Genomic DNA, 26,270 nt, shown 5'->3' with positions numbered 1-26,270 from the left:
GTCAAATAAAAGGCCAGACATTCGACGCCGCCGCCGTACAGTTTCGCCGAGGACGCGTCGCAATGCCACGGAAAAGGGTTTCACCGCAGGCTACGAGACAGGCGCATATACGGTGGCGAGGTTGAGAAAAAAAAAGATAGCACTTTACAGGTTCCTTCGAACACTTTCAACGGAACAATGCAAAGTAGGAGCAAAAAAAAAACCTAATAGCCATAGCCAGCCACAGGTTGAAAGTGAAAGCATCATTCTTACCGCCCCGTTCAGTTATTATCTTAATGAAAGTGTAATAAAAGTAGTCGAGAAAAGTTCGTCGTTTGATTTGTCGTCGGAGTATGCAATTAGAAAGATGAGAAAAAAGGAAGCTTCTGCCACAAAAAGTGACACTCTACGCACTAGATTGATGTGCTTCTTTCTTCCTAATGACCATCCGGAGGTAATTTTGACGGCCATTTACACTTTTGATGTAAAATCTCACAGTCGAAGACAGAATGATTACTATAACTACTGTCTGTGTGTGTTGCTTTCCGGCAGCGGCGACAACGTAATGTAGAGAGAAACTGACAGACTCGAAACGCGAAGCAAAACAACACTTTCATCTTCCTGTTTCGGGTGAAATCGTCAGCTCGTAAAAATGATGGTCGCTAAATTGTACGGTGAAGTTTCATTTTTGTTTGTTGCTAATCATATATCATGAAAGAGTACTAAAATGAATAGTATTTTTAGTTATTCGAAGGCTTATTTTATCCGGTTCTGAACAATTCTAAGTTAGAATTGTCTAAAAACATTAATAAAAATCGCAAATCATGGTCCATATGGTAGTAAAACTTTTACAGATAGAAACAGCCGAACCGGAAAATGCACTCAAATTAAACTCAGAATCGCCGAAAATGCTTCTCAAGGTAAATAAACAAACAAAATAAGGAAAAAAAGGAACAAAAGTCAATCAATCACTTCTAAAGAACTTTAATGACTTCTGAAGAACTTTAATGACCAAGACAGAAAACGATTTTGAGTAGAGCTTAAAACTTCCAAAAAACAGTTTAAAAAAATGAAAAAAAGGTCACAAATTGAGCTGTCGAGCCAACGTTCTATAGATCCTGAATGACCATCGCTTTCTTCGAATTATGCTCAGAATAGTCGTCAATAGCACTTTGAGCTAAATACTGCAAGGTGTACATGCCTTGAGGTTGTATAAAACGGTGACGTAGGACGAAAGGGTGGAACGACCAAAAAATGCTTAACGTAGTATTAATCCCATAATCGCGTATTTGCTAAAAAAAAAAAAACAGGTCGGTATAGGTGTGTAGAATGACTTTGTTTTCGGCGCATTCTCTTCAGTTGTCAAAATGGCCTCAACGCAAGAGGAACGGCGTTTAAAAATTCTCCACGCGCACCGAGAATTTTCGTTATGGTCGCATAATCAGTTAGTGAAAAGCTCAATTTTCCTTAAACGACGGTGTTTAAACTGATTAGAGTGTTGGGATTACAACTCGGAAGCCTGAAAGTAGAGAAAACCGCACTCTGTGGCAACAACAGGCACCATCAACCATGAAGTTTACGTCAACGAGTGCCTCCAGAAACGACTTGTGCCGTTCCTGCAGCAGCACATGGGTTCTGTGCTGTTTTAGTCGGATTTGGCCTCATGACACTACGGAAAAAAGACCCTGGAGTGGTATGCGGCCAACAACGTCCAATCCCCTGCCTAAGGATAAGAACCCGCTCAACACAATACTGGGCCATCGTAGAGCGGAACTTACAGAGGACAAAAAAGTCGTCGGGAGCGAGCAGCGATTCAAGGTGAACTGGCGTGTAGCAGCTAAGAAGGTAAACAATTCAACTGCACAAAATCTTATGCAACATGTGAAAAGGAAGGCCTGAGCAATCGTTTTTTCGCCGCAGAAAATTGGTATTTTTAATAATGTAATGTATGAACTTTAAAAAGCAAAAATTCTAACGCTTATTTTAAAACACATTTTTATCAAACATACCGTTTTTGAGTTGTGTCAGCCTTGAAATCAACTGCCGATATATCTGCGTACGTCAGCAGCTGGTGCTGTTCTTCATAAGATGCGTGCCGATCTGAAAACGAGTATCAAGCATCGAGTGGGTGTTAAGTTGAATAGGAAGCAACATGTTGGCTCCGCGTTTAGTGCACACTGTTTCAAAAGCTGCAAAAACGTGATCGAATTTATTTTGACACAAAAAAGCAACTGATTTTAGAGTGGCAGTGTCTTCAGTAAAGCAGTTTTATTATTTATTCCCCATCTTATAAAAGTTGCAATTGTGTGATTAATTCACTTAACAATGCATAATGGACCAGAATCGAAATTTAGGCGGCAGTTTAGATCTAGAGCTCAATAGCAATATTTCGAGAAAAACTTTCTTCTACAAAGTTGTTACATATGATAAAGTGTTTATTGACAAACAGGGGCGACTCGTGACTGTTCAACCTACCTGTTCAACTAGAAGTTCAAAAATCAGAGTTCGGGAAGGTAACTACAATTTTATCCGCGAATAAAAGCAAGTAATTCCCTTTGTTACTATTTAAAAATAAAACTACAAAATAAGAAAATAAGATCAGGAATTTGGATTTTAGATTCATTTTCTGCCTGACGTCCGCATGTGCATTGCACAGGTTGCACCTATGGACGGTCGCCCCTGTTGACAAATTATCGAAAATTAGGGCGACCCAATTTTTCGATGAAAACAAGAATCTATCTTTTTTATCTTTGTAGAAAGAAAAAAAAGTCGTCTACAATGTTATAGCTCCGATAATTTTCAGCAACTTTGTAGAGAGATTGAGATCTTCAAAAATCACCAATTTAGGTTGAAAAAACACATTTTTCGCTCTAACTTTTTTATTTCAATTTTCACATTTAAACATTCTTTGAACGACTTTTCGGGCTTTTTAAGGGAAACAATTTATAATTTTTTTTTTCGTGTTGGGTATTTTCGTCACTGCGACCAATTTTTTGATATTTTGTGACATATTCCCCCTTTTTAATTTTGCTTAGTCAGGATAACGTATCACTATTGGAAGTGGTCGTTATAGTCTGGCCAATAGCATTAGTCCAGTCCGGTATTATACTCCGTATGAAGCGCACAACCGTACTGGGATTTGTTCTCCAGATTTCAGAGAGTTCCAGAAGACCTCTCTATACTGACCTCTATAATACTGATATCGTAAATTTCTCAATTCATAAAAAAGTATGCCTTTTTCATTTGTGTGTCGTTCTTTTTGAGGAAAACATAACAAATATTTCTTAATCTCAGTTTGTAGAGCATTTTTGACTTTATATATTGAGAATTTTTTTATAATATGCTATTTTTTATATTTATGTAAATTCAATTTGAAAACATGACAGAAATTGTTGTTGTTGTTGTTTTATACATTTTGCTTGTAAAGACAAACAGTTTTTTTTTGCTTTTTCTCTTTAAACTAGAAATATTTACCTTTATCTTGAAATGATCAAAAATTGATCAACTGGTTTAAAAGTTCTGAGTTTTCGAAAAATAATACATCAAAAAGAGCCGAATGAATAAATTTTCGGGAAATTCATAACTTTTGAACCAATAGATCAATTTTTGATCTTTTTGGATCAAATTAGAGTTAATTATTTTTAATTTTAAGAGAAAATACAAAAAAAACTTTGTGCTTTGACATGCAAGATATTCAATATTATTACAATCAATGTTGTTTTCTATTTAAATTTACTCAAATAAAAAATAACATATTTCTGAATATTTCCTTTTATATAGAGTCAGATAATGTTTTTTATGTTTGCCCCAGAAAGAACAACAAACAAAGGAATAAAGCATGTGTCAGTATTGCAAATTGTTTCTTTTAAAAAAACCAAAAAGTTGTTCAAAGATAGTTTCAATGTGAAAATTGAAATGAAAAAGTTGGAGCGAAAAATGTGTGTTTTTTTTTACCCAAAATCGGTTATTTTTTTTTTCTGTAAAGTTGCTTAAAATAAACGGAGCTATAAAATTGTAGGAACACTTTTTCTTCTATTTACAAAGATAAAAAAGTTAGGCATGTTTTCTCACAAGACATCAGTTTTAATTATATTCTCACAGCAGATAAGTAAATTATCTACTGTCAAAACGAATGACCAACACATGGGTAAAGCCTCGTTAATAAAATAAATAAATTTATAAATAATTGTCTACTGGAGTAGGTTGTCATAAACTTTTCAGAAATGCTTTACCTTTGAGATATCAAAGTAGTCTAAGTTCATAGAAGCAAACATTAGTTTACCTGTTGAGACGGTGAGATTCTGTCAATTTTTTTGGTACTGATGTGGAAAACATGAGACAAATGGTTAGTGACTACTCATTGGGAGTGGTAGATATTAACGAAAATCTAACTTTAAAATTTTTAATCAATTTTCACTGCTGGGCAATAAAGTAATAATGATAACTTTATAAGCCTTGCTTGGTGCTTACATTCCGATTCGGAACTCGATCTTCTGTTTATTGATACACAGACTTCGCAGCCAACTCTGATTAGTGTACAGTACAACTGCGGAGCCAGCGCTTTTAGCCTACTAACAAGTTACAGTCTCTTCCGAGCTGAGACTCGAACCTACGACGACTGGCTTGTTAGGCCAGCATCGTACCTCGAAACCATCTGCAGATCACAATATTGTCCATCATTTGATTTATCCAACGAGTTGATTTTTGTAATCCATCGAGTGGTTATACAGTAACTTAATAATAAACTAAACCTCAACCAGTTTTAATTGCACTTTTACAGAATGTACCACAGTATAGACAACAAAGACGAAGTTCTACGGCAAAAGTAAAATGTTCTTGAGTTGAAATCAGAATCGTTAAAAACTAGAATGATTCCAAATTGTGCTTCGAACTGCAGAAAAACGATAGTAATGATCAAATAAGAAAACTATTATCGATTTAGCTCAGAACGGCATGCGAAAGAGCATCAGCTAAGCTCAAAACTGCCAGCCAAATAGCTTTTCAAAGTGCCAAAAAATGCGAAAAAGAAAATCATATTCAGAATCGCAATAAACGATACCAAAGGCCAAATGAAAAATTATCCTAAATTATGCTCGGAAACAGGTCAAAATGGCCAAATGAAAAAAAAAAAAAATCATGAATTAAGCTCATTATTCTAAAGATTAAAACTTACAAATTGCGCTCAAAACGCCTGCGAAACGTTTCTCAAGGCCAAGAAGTGGGGAAAAGAAAGTGATTTCAAATTGAATTCAATAGAAAAAAAACACTTATAATGGCCAGAAGAGGTCAAGAAAGAAAATGATCGCAAATTTAGCTCAGAATCGCCGCCATTCTCTTCTAAACACCTGAAGTGATCAGAGTAAAAAATGAACCCAAATTAGGCCAAAGTTGCTTTAAAATGCTTCATGTATGCATGTATGTATGACCTTCTAGATTCTACTGTCTGGCAGTGATAGGGTGAAAAAAGACAATGCTGTTGATTCTTGTTTCTGCGTCTGTCTTGTTTTCGGAACCTAGAAGGTGTTAGCTCTACCGACCTTCCAAAGACCCTTTGCAGAATGACTGAGTACTTGCAGCGCATTCCGGAGTCAATTTCCATTCGATAATCCCCGCCTCAAAATAATATAAGAATCTAAAAGATTTTATTATTATTCTCAGACTTTCAATTCATTTGATATATCAATATCAAAAAAAAAATTGACCCGTATTTATATATATATATATATATATATATATATATATATATATATATATATATATATATATATATATATATATATATATATATATATATATATATATATATATATATATATATATATATATATATATATATATATATATATATATATATATATATATATATATATATATATATATATATATATATATATATATATATATATATATATATATATATATATATATATATATATATATATATATATATATATATATATATATATATATAGGGTAACTGACGGCTTCGTCAGGTGATATGCGTTGTGGGCAGGATTCAGTTTGCCAAGCTCTACTGCTTATATTCCACTCAGAAACTCAATTTGTGTTAACTTACCTTAAACGTTGAAGTTTTTTTGTTCGCATGAATGAATCTCCATTAAAAACTCAAACATTTTTATTGTTTTTTGTTATTTTTTTTGACAAATTTAAACTGCCACTTTCACACATCTAGATATTTTTCCCGGCCGAAGAAAACTTCCACGAAACACATCTTCGCCGCTAGCGATATTTGGTTACGATTTTCTCGTGAAATATCAGGGCTAGTAGCAAAATAATAGTGACTTTAGTGACTTTTTTCATTAAAATATTGACCAAATAGAGACCAGATAGTGACCAAATAGTGACCAAAAATATACAAAAGAGGGTTTTGAAATTTATTGTTGAACCATAAATAAACCAAAAAGTCTAACTAAAATCTGTATCATAATAATTCAAAATGCAACATCGATAATAGTTGCTTTAAAATGCTTCATAAGGCCAAAATATTGAGAAAATAGAGATAAAACTGCATCAAATTTATGAAAAAAAGACAAAGCTTTTGGATAAGGAGTCTAAATTTGAATAGAATTTCCACAGTATTAGGAAATTCTGAAGTAACAATTGCGATAAATTGAGATCAAACCTAAAACTAAAATGCGAATATTTGCAAATCAATGCGAGTTGTGATAATGAAACCGTGGCAAGAACAAAAAGACGGCGAATTTCCGTAGTAAATTTTGACCAGTTATTTTAAGTTCAAATTTTGTAGCAATGTTCTCCAATTAAACTTCTGTTTCTGTTTGTGTGTTAGGCTACATTCGAACATGTTATTCTAACAATTCGAGATCTAACAATAATTGAGCTTGGTAATAGGAAGAGACATTTCATTGCATTCAATTCTATTTAAATCGCTTTTTTCTAGCCTGGTGGATAAAAAATGTCTCCGATGGTCAACTCATGTTCACTTTCACTGCAAAGGCTCATACTGAAATAGAGCAAACACACCACAACAAAGGCTGTCACTGACAGACACCGTATTTTCCACTGTTAGTAACTTTTTTTTGCATCACTACTATTGTGGAATCTGTGCTAGAATCAACCACCTCTGTATTCACCGTTTGTTTGAAAAATTGTGTGCGTTTTTCATAGCTGCAAGTTGAACGATTATTCATTCTGCACAGTTCTTTTCACATGAGGATTTTTTTCTCACACCTCAAAAAAACAAATCACCTTTCGCGGATACCGTTGCTGGTAAAACTCGAATAGATCGACCGTTCAAACGCGATAATCTCACCTCGTTCGTACAAGTGGTATGATCGCCGATGATGTCGGCCGACAAACCGGTCCTGAGAGTGTGCGGCCCCTAAAAACAGGTCCACGGATGCCGACGATGATGATGGTGATGACGACGATCGTGCACCCATTCACTCACCTGCGAAAAAACAAACGAAGAAAGTGGAAACAAAACAGATGAACAATCAGCGCACAAACGAAGTATAAATAAATTTATTTGCTATTAGTATTTGAAGATAGGCGCGATTTGGTTGCTTTTGGCGGAGGTGCAAATGGTTATGTTCATAATAAAAAGAAACGCCAGTTTAACGGTAAAACAACGTATGGCTAATTGATGTACCGGTAATTCCCGCGCGGTGTTGTGTTGACCTTCCCGAATAATGAGGCGTGTTTAAACATCGACGAAAACCACCATCGTAAACAGACTAAATGTCGGCTTTCACTAGATTGAATTCATACAGCTTGATTGCCTACAACCATTTCAATAAAGATTTCTCATAATGTTCCTCGCAAATTTGTAGCAAACCATTAAGCAAGCGAAATGCTTTACGATTTTGCGTTCGCTGCTACATTATTCATTAGCGAGCTCATTTCGGGAGCAATATTTTGGCCCATTTTACCTGCCCCGAGGATGGCGTCAACGAAAACAATCGTTTCGCTGTGCGGAATAGAAATAAACACACGCATTGGAAAGTTGTACCACATACGCGACCATACCCAGTTATGGTTGCACTGTTTACACTTTGCACAAACAGAGGCAAAGGAAGTCAGGGGCAAATCAGAAAGGCTTCGAGTCTCGCACAGGTACACCGGTATTAAGCGCGGTGTTTGTTCGGTGCTTCAATTAAACCGCGATCGGATGGACGGAATGGAACGGAACGGGTGGTCTAGACGCCAACGTAAACTGGGACCACAAAAGCACTAGTAGTGTCAGGCAGCATCAAGAGAAACATTTGCACACATTCCAACCTTGAAGTGTTTGCTATGGCGGCGTCGCTGTGTGTGCGTGCGTGCATATTCACGACGACGGACGGTGCAGTTTCGCACAGCAACACCGGCTAAATTGATTCAAATGGAAGATTTATGGCGCTCGTTTCGCCGCCGCCGTCGTGTTAGCCGACCTAAACAGAGCTCAGAATGTGAGAACGGTGAAGATTATGCCGTTTGGGCAAGTGGTCTGGCCGCCGCATCATGCGACTAAACGTTTTGACGACGAAAAACAAGCAGTGGCTAAGCTGACACGAAATTGGAGAACGAAATTGAATTTTTCTATCACACTTTTCATAATCAACACAGCTTGCACACCAGACGTTTCGTATATTAAACTGTTGAGATATTTAAAATTTTCTCATTTTTTCAAATTAAACTATAAAACGTTGCTTGAAGCAGTTGGTTGTTGCAACCTCAGTCACTGGAAGAAACACCAAAAACTAGCCTAGCATATTAAATTTTTTACCATTATTGACAGGTATGGCATTTTGGTCACGTTTAACATTTTTTAGATATTCAATATTTTTGGCACTGTTGTGCATTCATTGGCAGCATGGTTACCATTGTGCATGTTTGAATTGTTTGTTTGTTTTTTATTGCTAATCGTTATACATTCTTTGTACTTTTTCTTGTTGTGTTAAATGAGGTGTTTAGGAATATGTTAAAAATGCTGTTTGTATGGAATGCGAGATTTCTTCAAGCGTTACGATCATTATTTGCAGCGGGTGCTCTTTCGTATGCACTTTGCTGAGAGACTTCTGATGGGGGGATGGTATTTAAGTTTGTATACGTTTTACCTGCGAAATCGTCATAGTTTTTTGAATGGGCGGATGTTGGGGTCGCGCCTGGTGTGTGTAATGAGCGGTGTCCAAAACTTTATTTACTATTAAAGTGACCGGAGGATTCATGTTTGTTTCATAAACCATCCAGTTTCTAGTGAATTGGAATGGTTTTGAATTTTTTTTTTCCTGTTTCTGTTTGGTTTTGTGCCTTCTTTTTATATTTTTCTTTCTTTCGGACAAATATTGCAACATGAAAACATTTTTAGTCGATGATGTTAAAATCTGGCGTTCTAGTTAACTCTCATAGACGGCAATTGACCAGAGATTTCACGAGCTATTATGATTGTGCCCAGTATGATTATTTATATACAACAATGACCTCGCGAGGTAACTGAAATTGGTTAGCTATTTCGATTTTCTTGTTTACCGATACTGTAATTATAGTACAGTTTCAATTGAAATGTTTCTCGGTGGCCGGATTCCCCGAGACCGTTACGTATTGATGTAGTGCACGATTTTGTATAGTTAAGATCGCATCACCAACCTCGGTTGACTAGGAACAGAATTCTCCCACTACAGGTACTCCTCGTTAAAACGTAACCTGTCTTACAACGTAGCCTCTTTATTACGTCATTTTTAAATTTCTAAATCTGTATCAACTTCCTGTGTATCTAAAATGCTTGAATATTATTATATACCGTAAAACGGGGTAACATTGGTCTTTTTTTTACTTTTTCGTGAGTTTTTATATGTTTTACAACTGAAATTACAGGTTTCATATTTTTAGAACCAGTAATGACATCCTTAGAACTTGCGAAGTTAGTTTTTAAAGCCCTTCGAAAACCTTAAACATCAAAAACAGTTTTTTCGTTATTGTTTCAATTTTCCTTATTTGGGGTAACTTTGATGAGTTTCAATTTTGAATAGTTCTGAAACCTTTTTAAACTAAAAATGTTAGATAATGCTTTGATAACATGTTTAGAGACGCTTCCCGTTCTCCTTGATTGCTCTTACTGCGGAGAATAGTACTGTCCTTGCACCTAGCCGCGGTTCGATGATGAAAAACATAAACGTTGGTCGCGAAAGTGGCCAGAAGTATTTTGCAAGTCAGCAGTCGTTGTAAAATGTTTGAGTTCAGAAAACGTGTGTTGATCATGCTATATGCGAGGTCTTTCCAACAACTGAAGTATCAATAGGCCAGCTCTAGTCTTTTTCGCAGTGATGGCATGAACTCGTGCAAAGTTGAACTGAGTAACACTGTCCAGATTTGAATCCAACTTGAATCTGCTTCCTCTCGATAGTTTGAGTTTTTTTTGCACCACACACTCTGATCAATTGAGTTTAAATGCGTGCAATGCATGCAGTGCACGATGTATCCAGCGATGCAGGCGCTGATGTAACGCGATGAGTTTCGTTTTTAGATCGAATTTATGGTTTCAAAGGACAATGCAACAAACTGTTGCAGCAGACGCGGCGCGAATTTCATCGCATTTCGATTTTTATGCAATTGTTGTTATGCAAGATTAAAACTCAAATCCAACTCAAGTGTAATGCACTGTTAGTAGGGTTTACGTGCAAACCGAAAATAAAAGTGCAAGCATGTTTCAAAACTCACTTGGATACGAGGGCAAAGTAACACTGCCTACTCTGCTTTTACGTTCTATGCTCTAGCCAAGACAACATCCTGCCGTAGGCCAGGATGATGTCTTGGCTAGAGCATAAAACTGGACTTTCTTAGCAAATATGAATAACTAACTGTAAATGTAATAAATTTGACTAAATTTTTTTCAACTATGATTGAGAAAATTAATTAACGGATTTGGAAAACATGTCAATGAATACGAAATGTTCAATATTCGCCTAGTATAAAGTGTTTTTTTTGGCACTTACTGGGCAGTAAGAATTATAACGGTCAAGTTAATTTTAAAATTTGGTCATCAAAACAATAAAAAATTTCAACTAATGCAATATTGTTCAGACCTCGAATAACACAAGATTAAGATGATCAATGTTACCCCGCTGATCAATGATACCACGTTTTACGTTATTTAAGTTGTTTATGTCACTTTATGGTATAATTTCTGTTGTGACAAATGAAACGTTTTTTTTTTTTTAAATTTATAGAGAAGAAATTCTGGCGACAAAAAATCTATTGATCTGTAAAAAAGATATTTAAATGTCAGTATATAAATAAATTGTATTAAAAAGGCAACAAAAAAACTGAAAACGAAAACGGAGAACTGTACACTGCTACTAATCAATTACTGAGGTCCAAACGATAAATTAAACGTGAAATGGAAAAAGAAACTTTACAGATATTTCATTGAAAAATAAAGACTTAAAAAAACTTTAAAATAGAGACCAAGTCTCTCATAAAAGACCTGCTAACAGCCCTGCAAAAGCTATGAAAAAAAAATTATGGATGCAAAATTGAAGGTGAAAAAATCACGCCTTCTACTGACGACACATGATGCGTTCGAACCAAGTAATAAGGGTAAAACCGGTGACAAGACACAACGAAGTGATTCTGTTGCACGACAACGCTCGACAGCATGTTGCTAACGTCATCAGAACCTATCTAGAAACGCTGGAATGGTATCCGATTGAGCTTACCTGAAATTTTGAATGGATATTCTTGTCGAGAAGTCGAAATTCATATATTCTATATTATTTTTTCGGAAAAAAAATGTTCTAGATCACATCAGATCTCGGCTTTCCACGTATTTCTTAACGAAACCCGATCCGTACCCGTCGGGTTAGGGTTCGAAAATTTTTGAAAGTGTCGGGTACGGGCCGGGTTCGGGTTTGGTAAAAAAACTATAAACTATAACATCTCGGGTTCGGGTTCGATTAAAAAAAAAATTTGATTAAAAAAAATCGGATTCGGGTCAGGTACGGGTTTGAAAAACATCAAACCCGACCATTTCTAATTTTTAAGACACTTGGCGTCAAAAAAAATTGTTTTCGATATCGACAATTTTATTTATTTCATCAATCGAAAAGTGAACTTTATCCGCTTTGAGGCACGTGTTCGCAATGTCCGATTGAGCTGAAATTTTGAGCACTACTTCTAAGCGAAATTCGAAAAATCGATTTTCATTGCCACCTCAAATTCGTTTTTGCGGTGTAGCTACACGAGGACTTTTTTTGCCTTGAAGGTGTTTTTTTTTCACTTTCCGGAAGTATTTCATTACGGATTTGGAGGATTTAAGTTTAGTCGCAATCTGTACAGAACATGATTTGTGAAGCTAAAGATAAAGCGACGATTGAGTCATATTCGTCTCGTTTCCTTCACTGTGACACTTTTGATATTTTGAACATTTTGATATTTGACTTTCCTGTCTTTCTTTTATTTTTGACAATTTGGCCATATTTTAGTCATTTTTCACATTTTAAATATTCTATTTTAATATCATTAATGTTTTGGAAATTGTTCACATTTTAACAAATTAATTTTAAGAAAGTGTCTAACATTTTTTATGTAGAACTGCGTCTCTTAGGAAGGCTACATAGGGGTGTAGAATGAAAATCTCAAACGACGCGAATAGGAACTAAACTTGTTCTTTTATAGATGCTTACAAGTCGCTTAGTTTTCAACGCACTTCTTTCGTTCTTGCAGCGATCGATTGGAAAACTATTCATACACCGCTCAAACTTAGAAAATTGCAATTGAACATTTTAAAGCTTTGTTGTATCGCGAATTTTGTTCTCTGATTGGTCGCTTGATGCTTGCTTTCCTGAACACGGTCGACAAAATATTATACCTAGTTAAACGGGGGTGCACTCTTTGGGGTATATAATATCTTACTTCTACTCAAATCAATCAGTTTACTAGTGGATGGTCACTAGGACGGTTCTAATTAAGCAGCATTAGTAGCGGTAACAAAGTCAGCGATAGGCGCAGCGGCACTTTTTTTTTTCTTTGATAAAAAGCTGCTTTTGTGCGGTAGCGGCAGCATCAGTGGTAGGTTGTGGTCAGCACTTGCTCCACTGAAAACATCTGTCGTATTTTGGTAATACAAACGTTTTCTGGTTGCTTGCAATCAAAGCCAAAGCCATCAAATTTTCAACGTGAAAACGCCTTATTATTATTGTCGGGGATAGCACAGAAATGTGATCAGCATCATATAGGATATTAAATTTAACAATAAATTATCTTTTTGAGAACACATTGAATACTCAATTGAAGAGGTAATATTTTCGGGTACTAGCAGCGGTATCTGCAACGGGTACCAGTAACAGTAGTGTTGGTAGCAGCCAAGCGGTAGAAGCAGCAAAATTTTCTTTAGCAAAAACTCACAGGAGAGTTGTGTGCGCAAAGCCACGACCGCGAGATTGACGTAGAACTACCTAGAGCTTCGGTACAACACTTGCATTATTGCATTCGGGAATGATTCGCGAATGATAGACACCAAGATTAGGATAGACTATCTCATGTCATCAGTGTTAATCACTTTTATCCGACACTAATAAAACAGCTTTGTGGAAATAATGTGAAATAAAAAGATTCAAAATGGCAACCTATGAATACCACCGAAATGATCCGGTAATGCTCATATAAGCTGGTTTTTGGAAACTTTTCCAGGAGCGGAAAGTAAACATCTTGAATTTCAAAATGACCGTTAAAAGTATGATCAAAATATTTTCAAAGAGTTATTTCATTAGTGTTGGATAAAAGTTATTGTTATTGATGCAAGGAAAGTAATGTAACAAACAACCTTATGTAGTACTACGTCAACCTTGGGGTCGTGGCATTGCGTACAACCCTTCTGTTGTATTTTTTAATTTTGGACATTTTGGAATTCTTGAGTTGAATTTACTTTTTGCTGCATAAATTAATCACCGCAACCGCATTGATTTATTGTTATATTACCCGGGTGTTTGCAGTATTCCGCACTTCTCATTTTAAGCAGTATCACTTTTGACAGTAAATGACATGCATGTGTATTAGGCTGTCCCAAAAAAACATGAATTATGAAAAAACGACTTTTTCAAGCTACGGAACCTCTCTTTTGCACTTTTTACAATTCTGTTCGATTCCCACATCTTTTCGTGTATTTTTTTTATTTTTGTAGAGGTAATTTTGAATATTTTACATGGTTTGGTTCAGCATCGCATTCAGTTATTTGACTCACAGAGCCCATAAAACATCGCAGAAAAGTGAATTTTTCCCATAATTTTCAGATAAAGGTTTTTCGTAGAGTTTAAAACAACCCTTTTTTCTTAAACAATTTCTAAATCTGTTGTTAGAGCGTAATATAAACTGATGTCTTGAAAGAAAACAAGCTGGTAGGTAACATGGGTTATACCAAATCTCGACGTTCATGCATTTATAAGACATATGCCATCAAAAAAAATTTCGATATCGACAATTTCATGAACCACTAGGTGTGCATTATTTTCATCGATCAAAAAGTTGAAACTTTGACCGCTTTGAGGCACGTGTTCCCGATGTCCGATCGAGCTGAAATTTTGCATGGAGACTTTTTTCGAGAAGACAAAACTTTTGTGCCCTGCCGCTAAACGATATTCGAAGGTCAATTTTTTTTTCATACATCTTACTATCTTATCTACTGTATACTTTGTACTATTTTTAAATAGAATGCAAATTTGCTAAAACAAAGTTACCTATAAATTATTAAAAGTATTGCCCATAGTAGCTACAACTATGTCCCGTCTTTCTGGCAGAGCTTGAATACCGTTACGATCAAAGCGTTCGTCTCTTGAGGCTATACACGTATCAAGTCATTTTTCGATGTCTTTCTTTATATGAGCGGAACTGCAGATCAGCCATACCATGTGTCATCGAACTAAACAATTATCTACGGAATATGGCGGGTGAGGTAAGACTTCCCATTTGAGCGTTTCTATGTAAGTTTCAACTCATTTGGCAGTACAAGACCGAGCATTGTCATGCAGTAGAACTCCTTTTTCGTTTCTTTGCTCGAAATGAGGCTATTTTTCTCGAAGTGCTTGAGTTAATAACATAAATTAAATTTGATAACATTTCTCAGTAATAATTTCCTTAGGTTTTATTAGCTGATAATAAATAACACCAACCTGGTTCCATCAGATACACAGCATAACCTGCACAGCGTGTATATTCGGCCGAGCTGAGGATGTAGAAATATGACCGCGCAGTTCTTTTCTTTTTTTTTTTTTTTTGGTTCGCTGTAATGAATCTATTTTTATCACCCGCTACGATGCCATGAAGAAAACCTTTCCTTTTTTACCGCTAAAGCAGTTGTTCACGGGTGAAAAACCGACACTGGCATGAAATCTTAAGTAACCCAAGTTGCAAACAATTTTGAATTATTCTCAAAGCATACATCCGCTTGAAAATTGTTTGGCGGGGAGCTCCTGATACCGTAGGAAGCTGTTCCTGCGTTTAACATGGATTTTAACATGGAGCTATTTCTCCAATTTAAAGTCTTCGAAGGTTTTTTGCTTCGCTTTACGCGGACAGTCGTCAACATCGAAATTTAGGCCTTCATGGCACGTTGTTTCACTGAGAGCAGCATTTCCGTAAACTTTTTTAACTCTCGATGCGCTTCAGCCTTTTTATTTTATGTGTGACGCTTCCAACTGAAACCGTCTTAACGCAGACTTCAAGCACGAATTGATAGAGCGTACCACAGGTGTTACTGTTGAGCGTCTAGAAACTTGACGTAAGCTTGATTCGCGACAACGTAGAAGTCACCAAAATGAATGTCATTCTACACTGGGTAAAACGAACCCAAAACAGTGAAACGTAAAGATTTCGATCAAAACACAGCTGTCACGGCACAATCCAATCCCCGAACGATTGGAAAACACACAATAAAGCATAAACACCAATCCGTTGTCGTCGTCGTCGCTTTAAATCGACAGCCGGAGCCATTTCCCACGCATTGTTTATGTAATGTTTATTTTCACTTTTCAGCTCGGCGGACACGCAAACGCATTACGCGTGAATTGCAAACTGCACGCCTTGTTGGCTCATCCGTTTGCTTTCATCTCTGTGCTGTGCTGTTGTGCTGCACCAGCCAGCCAGCGCAGCATGACCAATTATTTTTTTCCTCGATTAAAATGTTTTTCTTTCGCGCGGGCTGATTGTAAACAGTTCGAATTTCACTTTGGCATTTTATTTTTCGTAATTAACACAATCGATACGTACTGCAATAGGCATTGGAAAAAAATCTGCGCTAACAACGGCACTGGGGCTTGCTCAAGAGGGAATTTCTCTTTCAGGACTAATTAAGCTCTGTTAGGCTGTCCATTTGATGCCTGATCGGCATGGCATCGGGTTGAGGATGATGATGCACTACGGCGGATGTCAGCGAACTGATGCGACCGGCCAGCCAATCAGCGAAATTGCAACCCGGAGGACGTTGGCAATTTTGTATAGGAAGAAAGTCTCGAATTGACTGATGGCCTGCGAATTCGTTTTTTTTTGACAAGAAGACCAAGTGTTAAGTAGGTTGGAAATTTCACTAGTCAATGATGAATAGCTAAAACAATGAGAATTCTTGTCAATACTGCCCAATACATGCTGCTGAGATTTCTATGAAAAAATGATAATTGGCAGATGATTGATCGGGTACAAATTGCGATCGATCGCTGAAAACAGCGAAGATCCAGTTGGCCTATATCAGTGGCTGTGTCGATTCAGTGCAACAAATGTTCGCTCGCCTAAAAAGACATGGACAGCGTCGGATCGTAGCATTGGAAAGTTACATTTCGAATGAAATAAGCGACGGTGGTGCCGAAGCCCGTGTTGGTTAATCGCTGTTTCCATCATTTCGCTTGCTAGGGCAAAGGGAATCAATGTTCATATAGCGCGCGCACGTTTAATAAACGCCAGATTCGATGTGGAATTGCAAAGAGTGAAAAGGAAAAAAAATCAGCTCAAAAACACATGTGCAGGAGCGTGTTTGTTTGGCCCGTCTTTAATGATCAGCGAGATGGATGACTCTATTTTCTTAATGTGCGCAATCGTGAAATGCGAAAACATAAATATTGCATGTTTGTAAATGCGACGAGCTTTCTCATCGCTGAAAAACGAATAAATTAATTTTACAGCTGTCGGTGCACCAACAACAATAACACACACCATCGTGAAAAAATTTATTTTGATTTGATAGTTCATAAAAAAAAGTCCTTGGAACCGAAAACTTCCTCATTCCAGTTTTTATTCTCTGCTTCACATTCTGAACCCATTTTAAAATCCCTAACGACGAACTTTACAGGCAGTAAAGAAATGTAAAACATAAATACATCACGCATTTACAGCCGGCTTCGGCCGAAAGCCAAACGGGCGAAGACGCGCAGTCTGTTGTCCATCAAAGCGACAGCTTCAGTAGCGCAATTTTGCGGAATCAAACGGATGGCCGTTTGCCTTCGGAACGGTCGTAAATTTCACTCTCGCAGTTATTAGTTTGACCTACATACATCGGCATGGGTTCAGCTGGTTATGCATTTTGTCGGCTTACGATAGTATAACCGCTGTAGGCTGTCCCGGAGCGGGATTGTACTTGTTAGTACGGTGTAAGCTAACCCGTAGTGACAGGCGGAAAATTTGCTGCACTGACCCCTCCCTCCTCCTTTTTTAGTTTTTCGTGTCATGTGTGTTTTCAGTGGTATTAAATTGATTTGCCTCGTAAAACGATGCCAAAGCAGGCTTAATAATGAAATGATTTTAGGACATCAATTTGTATTATTTTCATTAGCATTTTATAATGGTTGCGGAATCTGTGCTGCAAACTGGCAACCACAGCTCAACAGATTAAACCACCGGTCCTTGCGCGGATGAAATGATCGATTGAGCTGACTTTTTTCAAAGCTGCGCGAGCATAATAATGGACAACGGGAAACTCGAGCAACCGATGGCATAATCCAGCGAGAAAAACTGACGGAGGTTACGAACCGATGAAAGCGCATTGATAGTAAAATGTAGCAACTTCACAAACGTAAACACACGTTGAGGCAACGAAAACTTGGAAGCAATGATTGTGCCTGTATGCGTAAACCAGGTCACACCGGGTGCGTAATAATTTTTGCCTCGTCAGTGTTGGTGTGAAAAATAAAATAAACTTGAGACGAAGATTGATAACTCTAATATGGACAATATTTGCAGAAGGAATTTTCACAAGCCGGGTTGGGTTAACTTGAAGTTAGTGACAGAATCAGAATTATAAGATGGGGATCGTGATTCTCTGGCTCAATTTTTTATATGCCGGGAACATTCTATTAAGTTCGATTGAGCTGAAATCTTACTATTTTATGCAAGGCTGCGTTCATTCGACTGAATTCCCTTTGATGCAGAAGGTCTTACGGTCTTACGGTAATATTAAAATACCGCAAAATTCAAGAGTGTCACGTCAACTCGTGCACCAAAATGTGTAAAATTGTGAATTTCTGATGCCAACTATTGTACTGTCGAAAAATGTAGACCCAAATTTCAAGCAATCAGAGCTGAAACAAGGTCAAATCCCATCCAATAGAGCTTTTTTGGACCCGGGATGATATCCAGGGGCCAAAAATCGACCCCAGACGCCATTTTGTATTTCAAGATGGTGACTCCCGGTTTCTGGAGAACAGTCTGAAAAGGTCAAATTCCGCTCAATGTGGATTTTTTCGGAACCAAAATGATGTCCAGTAATCGACAATCAACTCCAGATGCCCGAATATCCGGAACCGGGATGATATTCAGTTGCCATGCGTTTCCAGAGAGTTGTGTTATTAGCGTTGGATACCAAAACATAATTCCCTAATTTTTATTTCTTTTTCCAAGAGGTTTTTAGTACATTCTCCTTTCAGTTTTTTGTAGTTTCTCCTAACATCGTAGTAATTTTTTTTTGCTATTTCAGCCATCGAAGAATGATTTTGGATGCCCTCACGGTGTAAAAACTAACACCACATCGTCAAAATCATTATCTCGTATAGTTGTGTATAATCAAAGGTATAAAATAGTTTCTTATTGCGCAAATGTTGATAGCTGACGTCTTTGCGATTGTTGACCCGTACGGTTCTGTACGGTCTTCGCAGCGAAAATTATTAACTGCCATTTTCGGGCAATTGAATTATACATTACCCGTCATGAGCTTGAAATCGCTTCACTGTGTATTACAACACTCAGTTGATTATTGAAACTACCAGAATAGCATCGACACAACCTAAAATGGGAGATTTATGTTATACTCTGTCTCTGAATTCACGCAACCTGAGGGTTGTGGTCTTCAGCAAAGTTGTTGTCAAAAGCTTGTGTCAGTCTGCATGTAGTTTAAAGTATTTTGAACTTAATTTATCTCGAGAACAACCCTCCCTCTGAGATACGATACTAGCCTAACAAGCCACTCGTCGTAGATTCGAGTCGCGGTTCGGGAGAGACTGTTGGTGTCAGTAGGATCGTAGCACTAGCCCCGCAAGCCTCTGTACAATAAGACAGAAGGTCGAGTTCCGGAACGGAATGTGTAGCACCAAGACTCTGCTTTTTTATCCGAGAATCCTACCACTTATAGAGTTGCGATCTTCAGCAAGGTTGCTCAGGTGATCAAGGGCTTTTAGTTGGTGCAAATTTGATTTGAAATTCGGTCGCAACGCGGTACTAGTGTGTTAGTATTTTGAACATAATTTATCTTGTGAATGCAACCAGGTAAAAGGTTAAGGATTTCAGCAAAGTTTTTCAGGAGGATAAGAACTTCTGGTTGTTATACATTTTTGTATGGAATTCAACCGCTACGAGGCGCTAATGTGCATGTAGTTTTGAGTATTTTCAACTAAACTTTTCTCGTGTATGCAAACACTTAGGAAGCTGAGTTCTTCATAAAACGTGTGTGACTATGGGCTTTAGAGTTAGGGGTGGGGAGCTCCGTAGCTTCAAGGTTACGGAGTCTGCTCTGAAAAGCGGGTAGTCGTGGGTTCGAATCTTAGTAGAATCAAGCCATTTGGTTGTCAAAGGACTTGAACATGGGTAATTTTCAGGTTCTCCACTACATACCCTTCTTTCAAGCTGAATTCTATAGTACCTCTGCTGACTTTCATCCTACGAAAAATAAGTCCCTCTTATAATAAAACTGGCCTGAGTAACGTATAATAGTTCTCTTCAGGGAATTATAATTATGGCGCGGTCTTGGATGGAGGAATGAGATTTAGATAAGACTCCTTCCTCTTGACAAAATAAGTTCTTCTAATAATATAACTGATTTCAGGAATATATATCCTCTACAGGAAATTGTATTTGGCGATATTGGCACGAAGAGCGAGGTCTCAATTAGACTCCTTCCTCTTGACACAATAAGTCCCTCTTAGAATTAACCTGGCCAGAGAGGAACGTTAGGTGTAGTCTCACTCCAGGGAATTGTAATTTGGCGATATTGGTAGGATAGAAAGAGGCTCGGTATAGTAGAGCAGTAAGCTTGAAAGGAAAGGGTAAACTCTCTAACACAAGCACGGATATAAATGAAAGAAGCAAATGATACTTCAATAGTGATACTGCCAATAATATGAAGTGCGGAGTACTGAAAACACCTGGACAATATCACAATAGATCACATATCTCTGGGCGCAGTGATGAGTCCACACAGAGAAAAAAAGGGCTTTGGTGTTCACCAACTAAAAGTCTTTGACTTCGTGAACAGTCTTGCTGAAGACGAGTGAACTCAGGCCAAACTATAAAGGATTGCGTGGACTCTGACCATCTGAACTACTTTACTAACGATCGCAACTTTCTGGAAAGTCGGTACCGTGGGATAGGTTGAGATCAAAATACGTAGAATTTCATAAACACCTGTGCCACATAGCGGTGGACCGTACAAAACTGTCCATCATCCAGTAGGCTGGTATTTTCTTCTCAGAGAATCACTCGCGTGAGCGAGAATATCTTTTACTTCGGAAACAACTACGTTTACACTGCACAACGTCCCAGAAACCGAACTTCGGACTAAATTTGGATCTAGAGCTCGATAGCAATATTTTAGAGAAAATTGTCTTCTACAAAGTTGATATATATGATAGAGCTCCAATTGAAAAATTATTAAAATTATAAAAATAGGTTTTTTCGATGTATTTTATTTTCAAAAATTTATACCTTATGAACCAGCTGATCGATTTTCGGGTTTCTCGGATCAAATTGAAAGAAATTAGTTCTAGTTTTAGAAGAAAACACAAAAAAAATTAATTTGTGTGCTTCTACATGCAGAGTATATAAAATTATTTTTGTCACGTTTTCAAATTAATTTTACTCAAATACAAAAATAACATATTTTTAAAAATTTCTCTATATATAGAGGCAAATGTGCCCTTCAAATTGACATCTAGGGATATTTTTTTTATGTTTGCCCCAAAAAGAGCGAGTAAAAAAGCCGTGTTTTTTATGAAAAACATAAATAACTTTGAGTAGAATTGAGATATTTTTGATGGCATGGCAAATTGTTTCGCTTGAAAAGCTCCAAAAGTCGTTCAAAGGCAATTTTAATGTAAAAATTGAAATAAAAAAATTAGCGCGAAATATCTATTTTTCTGATCGAAATCGGTTATTTTTAAAGTTGGAAAATTGCTCGGAATTAACGGAGCAATAATACTGTAGAACCACTTTTCCTTCTATCTACAGAGATAAAAAAGTTATTTACTTGATTTCATCGAAAATTTGAGTCACCCTATTTTTTATAATTTTTCATTAGACGCTTTAGATCCAAATTTCCCTCTAAATTCAGCTTCTGGACCATTGTGCACTGGTGAGCAAATCGACGTACTTGCTTTAAGAGAGCAGCGAATCATGTGTATCTGAGGAGCTGGCAAAAAAACACTGTGGTGGAGTATGATCTATCTCTTCTAATAAACTCCTAATAAAGTGTTCTCCCATGAAAAGACATTACGCACAATAACAGAGCTTTCTGCAGTGCTTTTACAGTGGGTCTTTTAAGCATTTATCAATTCATCTTTGTTACGAACAGATTCTGTTCGCACCGCATATGGAAAACCTTCTCATTGATTCCTCAAAATCCAAATATAGGAATCTTTAGATTTCATTTTGAAAAATCTTTCGGATTCATACAGACTTTAGCAAGGCATTTGACAGAATCGACATACCTTTATTGCTCTTCAAGCTCGAAAATACGGAATGGAAACAAAATTTTTGGAATGGCTGCAGTCATACTTAACAAAACGAACACAAATAGTCCGCTTTCAAATTTCCCTTCCAAACCCAATAGAAGTAACTTCCGGGGTTCCTCAAGATTCTCACCTGGGCCATTTCCTTTCTTCTTAAATCAATAAATGTGCTTGTATATGCTGACGACATGAAGCTCTTTATAGAAATAATCAATGGAGAAGACTTCGAAATATCCCAGAATGAAATTAATGTATTCTACACTTGGTGCAACAAAAGTCTATTGCAACCCAACATTAAAAATGTAATTCGATAGCCTTCAGCAGAAAAACAGTAACACCACCAACAGACATTTTCTTAGGAAACAAACCAGTAGAAAAATGCAAAATCGTAAGGGACGTAGCCTTAGACTCCAAACTTACATTCATAGAACATTATAACACAATAATCAACAAAGTAAATAGTATGCTGGGCTTTATAAAACGCTTCGGCCATAACTTTCAAGACCCATACACAATCAAACTATTATATATTACTTACGTCCGACCAATGCTGGAATATTGTAGCATTGTATGGAATCCCTCTATTGTAACACATGAAGAACGCATTGAATCTGTCCAAAAACAATTTCCTTTGTACGCGCTTCGTAAGCTAAATTGGACAGCATTTCCCTTACCATCATATGAAGCACGCTGCATGCTTACAGACATACAAGCACTTAAAAAACGCCCCGAACTTTCAATGCTTTACTTTATCAATGAAATTATTTCTCAACGCGTGCAATCTTCTAAATTATTATCGCAACTAAATTTTTATGCACTCAGTCGTCAATTAAAAAATCGTAAAAAACGACTAACTACTGGAAATGATGTATATAATATAAGAAAACATTGTATTATTATAACTGTAGTCTACATTTGCTTGACGAAATACATAAATAAATAAATAAATTTACATACATGCTTCTGATAACGATACGATTTGTACTGGAAATAGGATATATGATTTATGAAAAATGTTAATTATTGTGGTTCTACACGTTACGGTTTTAAAATCTAATCGTAAAACTTTGATGTTAGAGTATTATAATACATATAATGCTACTATCAGCTATTAGCTTTTTATAGGTAACAAAAAGGCGTCCTTGTTGAAGCAAACCTGTCGCATCTCTGCAAACAGTTAGCACAAGTGGATTGCAATATATTGTACAATATAAGAAATTAGGATTACGTTTTGAATCAGGAATCGGTTGCGGCTCTTTAAGGCATTTTTTACGCACTAATTTATCTTTGAAAAGCAGTACCTGATATCCGATGGCTTTTGTCTGCGGAGCAACAGTATATACTGCTTGGCAAAAGCTAACGCGGATTTGAGTTTCTTAGATATCTCTTCCTAAAGTGTTATACTTTCTGATCCACGCCTCTAACTTATTGATTCAGCTGTGAAAGTATAAAAATCTTATGTATGGAAGTAATAAATATCAAACACTGATGTTTAACAAATAAAAATTTCTTATTGAGCAAAATGCGATTTCAGCAAAACTAGCTTCACTAATATTTTTATTTGGCTTCCTCTTAGCTGTACCTGAAAGGATGAACTTATATATTAGTGAACGAGATTGAACTTCAACATCATAGAATGCAACGCAACTTTTTTGAACATGCGAACCGAATTATAAGTTTCGACAATCAACACCAACGAAGACAGACTATTCGACATGACTGCCGTCCGTTAGAATAAATTCATATATATATCCGGACGAAACAAGCTCGCACAAAACTAGCGCTATATAGGACGCTGATACTCCCGGTGGCGCTTTACGGACATGAAGCATAGACGCTGAAGGAAGCTGAGCGACAAGTGTTCGGAGGTTTTGAGCGTGAAGTTCTGCGATCGATACTCGGCGGTAAACTAGAAGATGGAGTGGCACAAACATGCTGATAAAGTGAAGGTAATACAGCGGGGTAGGGTTCAGTGGGCTGGACATGTAGCCAGAATGCCTGACGAGAGAGCCTCCAAAACTATCTTCAGTAGAGAACCAGTCGACTCCGTGGTAGGCCTCGTACGCGATGGAAGAAGATGCACGATGAGGAATCCTGATATCAGAATCCTCAAGACTGCCCTGTCTATGAGAACAGGATTCGGGAAAGAAAATCCATCGGATTCGAAAGCTTTCTCTTTTAAAGATTGTCAGAATTGGAAACACCCGGACGAACACATTAGTTTCGCCAAGATTCTCAATCCCATATTGGCATTTGGCAAACCATTATTCGAAACCTATGTTTTCAGCGCTAAAAGGATCTTCCAGAGACTACCTTTCTCTCGGAAATATATTTAAAAAAATTACAGCGCTTCATTTCAAAACTTTACTTAAATTCGATCGCGAGCAGAAAAGGAATTCTCTCTATTAAACATGATATCATTATATCTTAAAAGCAATCAGTGACGCCAGTTCTAAAAACAAAACACAAAATGAATAATTGAAATAGGTAGAAATAGCTAGGCAATCTTGTTTACTCTTGATTCTTGATGCAGCTCCGTGGGTGGTCGTCGGTTATTCGCCAACCAAACCAATGGTAAATAATTGGGGTAATTCGTCAAAATTATCTCTTAAACACCTCCGATGATGAATAGCGTGCTCGATCATCAGGGCACTTCAGCCAACCGCAAGCGGTTCTCACTGGGCTCGCAAGTTGCCGGAACATGAAACCACCAGAGTTCGCTCACCGGCAGACACTGCGTCGAAGCGGCGCAAATAACAAGTTTGGGACCACGATCGTTGCATTTCCCGTGAATAGCGTCATCGCCCTATCGGCCGGCACACCGCACCGCGTTTGCTATTCTTATGGAATCAAGGAAATTGACGTAAATTAAGATAATCAACCTGAATTAAAATTAATTAATTCCGTCGTAATCAGCTGCGGAATGACTACTCTATATGCGCTGAGCTCGAGACCCGATGCGGAGTCCCTCCTGCTGCTTGCTAGTGGCCATTGATGAATGTTTCCCTCTCGGGTTCCACCGTAAGCGCAGTGACAGACACAACTAGTTGTGTTATGTTTACACGATGCGATAAATTGTAATGTTGCTTTCGTTGCTAACAGACTAAAACAACGACAGACACGTTTCATCTGCCGGCCCGGTTCAGGTCCGCTTTCCTTGAAGAAGTTCGATGACCGGTTCGGTTGACTTTCAAAGTAAAAAACGCGACTCCACAGCTCGATACATGATACGCAGCAGCAGATACAATCATTCCATGCGGATATCTTTTGCAATTTGCAGGAAGTTTTCCTTGAATGGTTCAAAAGATCATCACCCTGAGACCCATTCTTCATTTTTAACCGCGATGCCAACAGCTATCATTATTGGTTGAACATGTAGAAGGCCACCGAGTCACGCGACTTTGTCGCGAGAAAAAAATATTATCACTTTCCAACAAAAACCCATCCACGTGAACAAACCGTTACGGAGTGTATCGGTTGCCTGCTCAAATATATGCTAAACTAATCTGCAAATGTGGCAGATTGATAGCAGCACCGACAGCTTCTCAGCTAAGGTGTCCTAAAAATAGTTCACCGTGTATCGACGCGTGGATGTGACTTTTGCTTGCTGTCTTGACGGACAACTCGCCGCCGCACTGTGGTCCAGAAATGAAAAAAGGTGGTCAAAAGTCATTTTCTCATATACGTTACATTTTAGAGCAATACTGTCTTCGGGAAAGTTTTAGAGTAAAAAAAGATCCTTCTTTGGACATCAACAGATCCGTGATTATTCCCCCTACAAGTGAGATAAAAAAAATATTTTCTCTAAAACTCAATATTTTTTATCGCCGTTTTGGCAAAGTTTTCCAAAATAACATAACAAAAAACTTTGCTGAAGACACTAGGTAGCTATTTCTCAATCTTACTGAGCTATCTGATTATGTTCAATGATGGTTAAAAAAAGGTTTTTACCGTTAAAATTCATATTTTATACCACTATACCTCTGATATTCTTACTGAACTTTCAAAACAACATCAGACTTTTATTTTTTATATGTTACAGCAGATTTTATGTGATGATAATTAGGTTTCTTTCAACTTTTCCTGTAAAAAAAATTACTTTCGACAAGTAATTTTCGATTTTCTGGCGTTTCCCAA

General features: G+C 37.2%; 1 protein-coding gene across 3 annotated transcripts in view; it reads right to left on the bottom strand.

Moving 5' to 3' along the window:
- LOC129727111 (GTPase-activating protein CdGAPr) overlaps positions 1-26,270 on the bottom strand; it is a 135,168-nt gene that overhangs the window by 41,992 nt on the left and 66,906 nt on the right. Inside the window, exon 2 of one of the 3 annotated variants that reach the window (XM_055684582.1) lies at positions 7,274-7,411. The exons of the other annotated variants lie outside the window; for them this stretch is intronic. The gene's annotated coding sequence lies outside the window, so the exon portion shown is untranslated. The remainder of the gene's footprint in view (positions 1-7,273; positions 7,412-26,270) is intronic. 3 annotated transcript variants of the gene reach the window in all.

The sequence above is a fragment of the Wyeomyia smithii genome, chromosome 3 (genome assembly GCF_029784165.1).
Source record: "Wyeomyia smithii strain HCP4-BCI-WySm-NY-G18 chromosome 3, ASM2978416v1, whole genome shotgun sequence".
Classification (NCBI taxonomy): Eukaryota; Metazoa; Arthropoda; class Insecta; order Diptera; family Culicidae; genus Wyeomyia; species Wyeomyia smithii.
The sequence above is the reverse complement of the archived record's forward strand: the minus strand, read 5'-3'. Positions and strand labels throughout refer to the sequence as shown.